At 45.1% G+C, this 10,619-nt stretch overlaps 1 long non-coding RNA gene across 1 annotated transcript; it reads left to right on the forward strand.

Moving 5' to 3' along the window:
• The first annotated feature begins 1,394 nt into the window (after positions 1-1,394).
• Positions 1,395-3,747, forward strand: LOC143443463 (uncharacterized). The gene is made up of 3 exons (XR_013112470.1): positions 1,395-1,539; positions 2,020-2,138; positions 3,612-3,747. It is a non-coding gene; the product is annotated as an uncharacterized LOC143443463 (long non-coding RNA).
• The last annotated feature ends 6,872 nt before the right edge of the window (positions 3,748-10,619 follow it).

Consider the following 10,619-nt stretch of genomic DNA (forward strand, 5'->3'; position numbering starts at 1 on the left):
ACTGCACTTTTGGGTGTTGGTGTATGTTCATGTGTTTATGGGTGTGGGTGCATGTGCATGCATTTGAGTGTGGAGTGCCACAGTCAGCTTTAGGTGTAGGTCTCCATTTGTGGTCTACCTATTTTGGGGGTGGGGGGTGGGGAGAGTCATTCCTTGGTATTGAAACTCACCCATTTGGTAATCTTGCTGGCCATCAAGTACCAGGGATTGGCCTGTATCTTCCTGCCCAACCTGGACTAGCATCTATGAATAGTTCATCTATTTATGAACTAACAATCTCTCAGGCCTGCACTTTATTCTTTCCTGAAGTCTTGCTGCACCTTCACTGCACCTGATAATCCACCATCCTCAGTTGTACTCTGTAGCTTTGCTGACCTGTAGATCCTGTATCCCAGGCCAGGCTGACAGTAAGCGTTGCACCTGCTGATTGGCATCTCTAGTGAATGTGAAATGAAAATAAGGCCATCAGTTTATGATGAACACTTGACAGTTAAAACAACACAAAATGATGATCAACTGTCATCACCCGATGTCTTGCAAAATGTTTAGGATGATCAGTCAGGGAAAACTCACTGTTAGCCACTGTTGGATGGAAGGAGCTGGTGTGGGGCGATCGTGAACGTGTGAGAACGGGGCTAGGTATCCTGGAGACCCATCTGAGTCATAGCACCAGTATAGAGGTCTGGGAGTTGGTACAGAACACACCCAGACACAAGTTCTCATCACAAAGGAGATTTTATTTGACAAGCACAGAGGTAGGGAGAGGCTGCCTCTGGATTGGACAAGGACAGCAGCAGGTGGCTCTGCAGGACAGGTTTGTAAGGAGCTAAAGGGGAAGTCTGGGCTAGGTGAGTTGGTAAGTGCTGACTGGACATGTTAGCCAGTCTAATAATAAATTTTGATCCCTGGACCTTGGTGATAAGCCTCAGGAATGAGCTAGGCCCAAGGAAGTGGCCAAATAAGGGAATGGCTCTTGGTGGCTAGCCAAGTGGAAGTGGGGGAGGGAAGATCTGTTGGCACCATATTTGCAATGCTTGGGCCTATTGGAAAGCCCTTCTAGAATCATCTTGGTATTCATAATATAAAGAAAAATGGCACTCATACTGTGTCTGGTGTATAACTTCTGGTACTCAAAGTCCCTTCATTTGCACCAAATAGTTGGGATTTCTTGAGGGCTTAGAAAATCAGCAGTGATGTCACCACATCTTTCAGAGCAGCTGGTGTTAGACTATGCAACTTATATGAAGGCTGTTATAGCAGCCAGTTAAGACACTGAATATTACTGAGCTTTTAAATAGTTCGAACCCATAGACCATTTTGTTCTTGTGCTTGCCAGACCCGAATCCAACATACTCGCTGTTTGTATTTGGATGCACACACCACTGGGACAGACTCCAGCATCATCCTTTGATGCCTAAAATGGATGTGTAAATCAACCCTGGACAGGAAGGCTGTCTGGGATGGATGAGTCTGAGAAGACAAAGGAAGCCAAGGATTCCCAAGTGAGCCCAGCCAGCCATGACTGATCCACCAAGGAAGGTAGGCAAGGAGCTTCATGAACCAGCTCCCACCATGATTCCCCAAACCATGCCAGGGAAACACTCTGGTCTGCCAGGGGGAGAAGAGAGAGGGGAGAATCTGCTTTGTCCTCCTGACTCATGGGGGTCAAAATAAGCCGAGTTTCTCTTGATTTCTTCCTAGCTGGGCTCTCACTGAGGATTCATCCATGTTTTACCTGATGTCTAGACCATTCCGAGCTTTGTTCTCCAGCCTCTAATGCCCATCTGCTTCCCTCCTCCAACAGCTGACTGATTCCATCCCCACCATGAGTTACCATGGCTACTTCAAACATGAGATCCACAGTCTCTCTGGGTCCTCAGCTGCCTGCCTTCAGTCTCACCCATGGGACCTGTGTGATTTACCCCTATGTGAAGAGGAGCCCCTCTGCCCTTCTGGTGTGGTACTGTACTGCTGTCATATTATCTCACCCCTCTTGCCTTTCCTCCCCACCTCCTCCAGCTCCCACGGTGTAACAACCCATCAGACAGCTGCAGGCCTGAGTGGGGAAGAACCTTGAAGAGGTTAAGTCAAGGAAGCCAGATGTCAAGTTACATACCTAACCACTGCATTTCAAGAAGGTGAGCCCCAAGCAGTGCTGATGTACATCCTGGCGGGAGGCACACTTAGGGAGTGAGCTCTAAAGAAAGTGAGGAAGGGATGCTGGGAGCAAGGGGGGATCAGTCTCAGAGGAAGGAAATGGGAAAGGTAGACCAGGTTCCTGGCAGGGGCCTGTTTCCCTCCCTAAGTGGTGTATGCACATGGTTGCTCAGTCACCTAACTACATTGCTAGCCTGTGTACACTCACACATAAGCTATATTTAAAAATAGTACGCTTTTGGATAACTAAAGTCAATTCAAAGAAAAAACAAAGAGCAAGGAAAGGAACAACTCAAAGCCATGATCAAACCATTTCACAGTTGCCAACATGTCAGCACGGTTAGCTCAGCTCTGTCCATGGCAGCCTTGTCACTCTCCCAACTCCTAGATTGCAGCCTCAGCATGACAGTTGGGACAGACTCCACCATAACCATAACTCTCATCCAATGACTTTTCTTCTTGAGGGTGGGTCTTCCTGTGTAGCACAGGTTGGTAACAAAGTCACCATCCAGCAGTCTCACCATCCTGAGCTGGGATTCCAGGAGAGTGCCAGTGCACCCAGCATCCTATGACTTCTTTAAACCGTGCAGCCTCTGCCAACCATGGACTAAACTCATGAAGCCAACATCCTCAGTGAGCCCCAACTCCAGCAGGAGATCTGAATGGTCTTCCTGCTGGAGCCTGGCCCTGGGTCCCATCCTGAGTTCCTTCCCCACTGTCCCTGCTGTGTGGCTTCTGTGAGGCTCACAACTAGATCTCCTGCAGCCTTGGTACTCTGTCACCCCACCCTGTCCCCTCTGTTCCCTACTCCCCTCAGGAGACCTCCTCCTCAGATGTACAAGTGCTTTAAGTTCCACACACCAGGCCTGAAGCACATTTCCAAAGGCAGTCCTCTGGATGCCCTGCTCATGCTGCTGAGAGGATCACTGCCATCCCCAGAAGTCCAGTCCTATCTCAGACCTGTCACCTTATATCCTCTTTCCTGGCTCTCAGAAATCCCGCAATCCCCCAGACTCCCCATCACCCTCCCATCATCTTTCCACATTAGCAGCTCCCAAACCTTCACTGACCTCCTCACCTCCCCAGCCTTGCAGCTCCTACATCTCAACATCTGCAGTGTGGCTTTGGTCACAGCACTGCTCTGCCTGAGGTACCTGCAGAGTTCTCCCTCTACTCAAAAGCACCACTGTTCTTCCTGCCCACAGGGGACAAGGGAGAGCATGGCTCTGAGGGGTCATGTCGCTGACCCCTCCCCATGAAACTCTTCTTTGGCTCCTCTTTCATAAGTCATCGAAAGTCACCTCAGGTGTGACCCTCTTACTCTGAACCCCACAGTGCCCTGCTGTTACCTCCTGGAGAACACAGTGCACTCTGCCTCCTGAGAACACAATGTCCTGCTTCTGCCTCCTGAGAACAGGCACTCATTTTCTGTTATCTCCCATTTGTGCCCCCAGGTACATCAAGCAACCCAGTAATGATTTACACAACTGAACAGAAAAGAATGAATCCCAGGAGAATGCCACACAGGTCAGCACTTCCCGAGACCTGAGTTCGAGTGTCTGGGATCTCTCCAAATCCAGAAATAAGCTTCCTGGTTGTGGCTTACACCTGTCAGATCCCAAGAAAAGCAGCTTGCTCTGTGAGTTTCCGATGTTGAAACAAGAACATTCAGAAGCACTGTCTAGGGAAGGAACTGTGTTTCCTTGAAGATCATCAGAAGCATTCATGGCATGTGCAAACACTTGAAAGTACGCATGTGGGAGCTCTTGGGTGTGCACAAAGGCAAGTGCTGCTCCATAGAGGAAAACTGCAGTCTTTAGAATGACCTCCCTTGGCTTATGTAAATGTTTATATGTACAGCTTTTAGGTATGGTCGCTATAGCATGTTCACATATGACCTATGGCAGCTGACTCTTACCAGCCACAGTTAAAAGGAATTGCAAGTTTGAAGAATCGCTTTTAATAACAAAGTTTGCAAATGTTTTTAAAGCCCTCAGCACTGGAACATGCACACTCACATGTGCTCAGAGACCAAAGAGATGGAATGGCTTGACTCTGCAGAGAGAAAGACTTGGCCAGTGTGCTTCTAAGAGAGAGAGGAGCCCCACCCTCAGGGAGGTCATATTTGCTTACATGGATCCAGACTAAGGTGAGCAGCCTGGCTGAAATTACTTCTTTGTTCTACCCTAATGTCAGATTCCTGCCTGCAGCCCATTTCCTTGTCCTTGGCCAATGTCAGATTCCTGCCAAGCAGCCCCCAAACTCTCCACATCTTCCCCCTTTTTATTGCATAAACAAGACTGAGCCTGTCTTAGGCGTTCTGACAAGAACATCTTCCTTATCCATTGTGGAATATGCATTATCAAAAGCAATGCATTTCTGTCTTAGGTTGGTAAGGCTCTGTGTAGAATCTTACCTGTCCTTGGCTTGCCAGCCTGTTAAATTAATAACTCTGTCTGGGGATCCATTTTCAGGTTCAAGCCATGTACTTGGCTGCCAGTAAGTTGATGTTGTTAAAGACAAGATTTAACACAATGGCCAGGAATGTAAGTATTCCCAGGACAAAAAGGACTAGCATGATTAAGCTATCTATGCCATTCTTGAAGCTTGACCAAAATGGAAATACTGACCTCAAGCCATGGATAACTTTATCAGCATTATCTGTAGCATCAAAGCTGAGCAGAGTAGCATTCTTTAAATTTATAATCTTACTGTGCAAAGTTAAAACATCCTGAGAGGTTTTAGAATTATGCCAAATACCCTACAAGTGTCTTTAAACTTTTTTCTACTTGTAACGACTATCATTGTAAATTTTAGAAGTAACACAAATTCATTGGTATTTGGCATGACACTCGAGATAGCTCCTTACTCTTAAACTCTGAACCTCCTTCCAATAATTTGAATGGGATAAAGAGAATCAATCCATTGTTCCAAATGCCTATCTAAATCTCTTGTATACTCAATACATTAGTAACTTTTTTGCTAACTGATTAACAGAAGTAGCTGTCTTAACTTTTTATGTCAAAGCAATTGCAGAAGCAGTGGTGCTAGCAATTAATGTAATTAAATCTGTTATACCAGCAATAACCAAGCCCACTACCCTCTTCCTTCTGCTTAAAGCCTGACTCACTTCTTTCAGTACTTGCAAGCTTTTTTCAGAATACCAAGGCTCTGTGATACTCAGGGCAGTAAGACAAAAGCTGGTTGATAGACCCCGGTAACAGACATGCCAGGTTTCAACACACAAACACAGTTAGAAAGTATATAATCAATGCAACTTACAATAAATACTGTAAAAGAGACAAAAGTAACTTTAACTTGACATGCACTAACACTTAATCCAGAACCTGTTCCAACTTTATCTCTTGCTAATATAACATCATAGAGAACTGTAGCTAATTTCCATATATGTCTCTGAAAATGTCCAGATCCAGCCTTCCAAATGAAGACTGTTATTTCCAATATTGGATTGATTTCTAGACCAGTACATGATTGAGTCCCAATAACTGGTCATCTTTAAGAAAAATACAAGAGTCATCATAACTTCTCTTTTTGATTCTCTGTTCCACAAGGTCTAAGAACTTGAGGCAAGGCAGCTGTTTCATCTGGGATATAGGAAAGCAAAGGTTGTTCAGGAACATATGTCCAACACAGCTTCCCAGTCACCATTGTCAGGGCACTCAGCAAGCTCACAGGTCAGCATCATTCTTTGTCCCAGCATCAGCATGTCTCACCAATCACTCTGGCATCCACCCTGCTCCTTCAGCATTCTGCAGAAAAAAACACAAACATGCCTTCTTCCCCATATTAGATACCTGGTTGGTATCATGCCATATGTCAGTAAGTAGATCCTTATGCCTAGTTGAAGGGTGTCATAGACACTCAGCAGAAAGTTCCTTGGCATCCAAATTTTTTTTAAAAAATTAAAAAGCATGATTTAAATAAATTTGTGGTATACAGGGATACACCTCCCCATTTTTTAATGAAGATATTGTTTTAAAGTTCCATGGGCCACTTCCACAATACCTTGTCTTTGAGGATTATAAGGAATTCCATTAATAAACTGTTGACAAAAGTCTCAAATACTTGACTGCAGTTGCCATTTCCATTTTCTTTTCTTTTTTGGATATTTTATTTATTTATCTTTCAGATGTTATCTCCTTTCCCCAATCCCCCCTCCTTCTACTTCTATGAGGGTGTGCCCCCACCCATCCATCCATTCCTGCCTCTCTGTCCTCAAATTCCCCCACACTGGGGCAACCAGCCTTCCAGGGACCAAGGCCCTCCTCTCCCACCATCCTCAACTACATGTACAGCTGGAGCCAAGGTTCCCTCCATGTGTGCTCCCAGGCTGGATGTTTAGACCCTGGGAGCTCTGGTTGATTAGTATTGTTGTTTTCCCCATGGTGCTTCAAACCCTTTCAGCTCCTTCAGTCTTCTCTCTCACTCCTCCATTGGGGACCCTATGATCAGTTCAATGGTTAGCAGAGAGCATCTGCCTCTGTATATGTCAGGTTCTAGCAGAGCCTCTCGGGAGAGAGGTATATCAGGCTCCTGTCACCATGCACTCCCTGGCATCCACAACAGTGTCTGCATTTGGTGACTGCATGTGGAATGGATCCCCAGGTGGGGTAGTTTCCAGACAGTTCCTCCTCCAGTCTCTGCTCCATACTTTGTCCCTGTACTTGCTCCAGTGAGTATTTTGTTATTCCTTCTAAGAAGGACCAAAGCACCCACACTTTGGAAGACCACACTTTTGGTCTTCCTTATTCTTGAGCTTCATGTGGTCTGTGAGTTGTATCTTGGGTATTATGAGCTTTGGGGCTAATATCTACTTATCAGTGAGTGCACACCATGTGTGTTCTTTTGTGATTGGGTTACCTCACTCAGGATGATATTTTCCAGTTCCATCCATTTGCCTAAAAATTTCATGAATTCATTGTTTTTAATAGCTGAGTAGTCCCTACCTATTCAATATAGTACTGGAAGTCCTAGCCAGAGCGATTAGACAACAAAAGAAGGTCAAAGGGATACAAATATGAAAGGAAGAAGTCAAAATTTCACTATTTGCAGATGGTATGATAGTACACTTAAGTGATCCCAAAACTTCCACCAGAGAACTCCTAAATCTGATAAACAACTTCAGCAAAGTGGCTGGATATAAAATCAACTCAAACAAATCAGTAGCCTTCCTATACTCAAAGGATAAACAGACTGAGAAAGAAATTAGGGAAATGACACCCTTCACAATAGCCACAAATAATATAAAATACCTTGGTGTGAATCTAACCAAGCAAGTGAAAGATCTGTATGACAAGAACTTCAAGTCTCTGAAGAAAGAAATTGAAGATCTCAGAAGATGGAAAGATCTCCCATGCTCATGGATTGGCAGGATTGATATAGTAAAAATGGCCATCTCGATAAAAGCAAACTACAGATTCAATGCAATCCCCATCAAAATTCCAACTCAATTCTTCATAGAGATAGAAAGAGCAATTTGCAAATTCATTTGGAATAACAAAAAACCCAGGATAGAACTATTCTCAACAATAAAAGAACTTCTGGGGGAATCACCATCCCTGACCTCAAGTTGTACTACAGAGCAATAGTGATAAAAACTGCATGGTATTGGTACAGAGACAGGCAGGAAGATCAATGGAATAGAATTGAAGATCCAGCCATGCAGTGGTGGTGCACGCCTTTAATCCCAGCACTTGGGAGGCAAAGGCAGGTGGATTTCTGAGTTCGAGGCCAGCCTGGTCTACAGAGTGAGTTCCAGGACAGCCAAGGGCTACACAGAGAAACCCTGTCTCGAAAAACCAAATAATAATAATAATAAAAAAAATAAATTTTAAAAATTAAAAAAATAAAATAAATTAAAAAATAAAAAAAAATTAAAAAAAATAGAATTGAAGATCCAGAAATGAACCCACACACCTATGGTCACTTGATCTTTGACAAAGGAGTTAGAACCATCCAGTGGGAAAAAAGACAGCATTTTCAACAAATGGTGCTTGTCAGCATGTAGAAGAATGCAAATCGATCCATTCTTATCTCCTTGTACAAAGCTTAAGTCCATCAGATTTCTTCATCCATCAAGTATCCAATTCTACTCACTCTGAGGAGTGAACTTGTGTTTCACTGGGCTGTTAGGATTCTTAGACTGAGACTCACAAAAGTGGCTTCCCTGGTCTGAGCCTTTCAGACATGGACTGTATCAAACTACCAGTATTCAAGAGCCTGCTGTGGGGATGCTCAGGCATATAGCCATGGAGTGTCTCCAGTAGAGCAATGCTGTAGGGCTAGGGAAGCCCCTTGAGGCTCTGAAACTGCAGGGAAATCTGTGTGCACATGCAGCCTGGAAAAGCTGCAGCTCCAGATTCCAACTGTGAAAGCTCACTGAGCCCAGCAGAGACACAGCGGCAGGTCCTCAACTTAGCTGGCACTAGTCACCCCTTTCCCGATTATTTCTCTCAGATGAACAGGAGCTGAACAGTTCACTCCTGCTCCTTCACATTTTCCAAGTGTGCAGATTGTTGACTGCACAGGCCCACAGCTGGAGAAGGCCTCTCTCTCTCGCCTGCATCTGGAAGTGTGTGGATTGCTGACTGCACAGATACATAGCTGCAGAAGGCTGACTCAGCATCGGGAAGCCTGGTGGTTACAGCTGGGCAAGGCTGACTGTCTCTCCTGTGTTAACTGAGACAGAGCACTACAATTTGAAGACCGTCCTCATCCGAGGAGGTTTTGACTGACTCAAGTCAAAGGTCATTTTTACAAGACAGTCAGGGTGGCAGGACACAAAAGGACAGCACTCATTATATGAGGTTCTGTACTACAGTAGAATAAGTGGGACCATGGAAGCAGACGAGACTGAGGACATAGACAAGGGGACACGGCCTTCTCTGTGGTGCTCGGGGCTCCAGACTTCAGATGCCTGTCCACCAGCACTGTGGTCACCAGTGAGCTTACCTGTGAGCTCCAGTCTCACTCCTGTGTGGCTGACCCAGATGCAATGGGGACCACTTCTACACAAGTCTTTTCCAAGTCAGGATCCCGTGGTGACTTACCTGGCCTTGTTGCCATCACACTTTCCCCAGGCTGAGTGGCTGATGCTGATGTGCTGGGGGCTAAGTCCTCAGAGGCTTCCTCTGGGCCACACTCCAGTGGTGGCTTGAAAGGTGTGGTTCCTACTGAAGAGGCTTCAGCCTTTGTAGATGACCATGCTGCACCAGGGCCCTCTCCCCACTGTAATTTTCTTCACCACCATCCACTGGCCCAGCTGGATGAGAGCCCCCTTGGCAAGTCTTTCCAAGGATTTCTATAGAATGTTTTTGATATCTTCCAAGAAGGCAGCTCTCTGAGCCACTCATCTTTTTTCTTCTATAGAGAGAGAAAAGGATTTAGGCTAACACTTCAAATCCCAGAAGAAAAAGCCTAGTCAGCACAGAGAAGACCCAAGTGTAGTTCTGTTCAGGCCCAACATGTCAGCATAGAGTCTGTGCTCCCCTTTGTAAACCTGGGGCCGCTGGGCAGCCCCCACCCTCTTACTCAGTTGCTATGTGTCTGTCTTCAGTAACAGCTAAGTCTTAGTCTTCTCAGGACCCTTCTTCACTTAGTGTGTGTGTATGGGAGGGTTGTATGTGTGCAAGTGCATGTGTGTGAAAATGAGTGTGGAGAACAGACAGATTCTCAGTGTGCACTTCAGTGTGGTCTACCTAATTTTTCTGAAAAGTGGTCTTTAATTGATCTGGAAACTCATACAGTTGGCTGGCCAGTGAACCTCAGGGGACAACCCCTGACTGTCTTCTTATTGCTGGGACTAATTTTTATTATCCTTATTTTTATTTTTTAAAAAGTTGGATGCCAAGGAACTTTCTGCTGAGTGTCTATGGCACTCTACAACTAGGCATACTTATGCATAAGTGAAAGGGAAGGATCCACTTACTGGCATAAGGCATGATCCCAATCAGGTATTAAATATGGGGAAGAGGGCATGTTCGTGTTTTTTTCTGCAGAATGCTGAAGGAGCAGGGTGGATGCCAGAGTGATTGGTGAGACATGCTGATGCTGGGACAAAGAATGATGCTGACCTGTGAGCTTGCTGAGTGCTTTGACAATGGTGACTGGGAAGCTGTGTTGGACATATGTTCCTGAACAACCTTTGCTTTCCTATATCCCAGATGAAACAGCTGCCTTGCCTCAAGTTCTTAGACCTTGTGGAACAGAGAATCAAAAAGAGAAGTTATGATGACTCTTGTATTTTTCTTAAAGATGACCAGTTATTGGGACTCAATCATGGACTGGTCTAGAAATCAATCCAATACTGGAAATAACAGTCTTCATTTGGAAGTCTGGTTCTGGACATTTTCAGAGACATATATGGAAATTAGCTACAGTTCTCTATGATGTTATGTTAGCAAGAGATAAAGTTGGGACAGGATCTGGATTTCAAACAGGTG

Source organism: Arvicanthis niloticus, chromosome 9 (assembly GCF_011762505.2).
Source record: "Arvicanthis niloticus isolate mArvNil1 chromosome 9, mArvNil1.pat.X, whole genome shotgun sequence".
Classification (NCBI taxonomy): Eukaryota; Metazoa; Chordata; class Mammalia; order Rodentia; family Muridae; genus Arvicanthis; species Arvicanthis niloticus.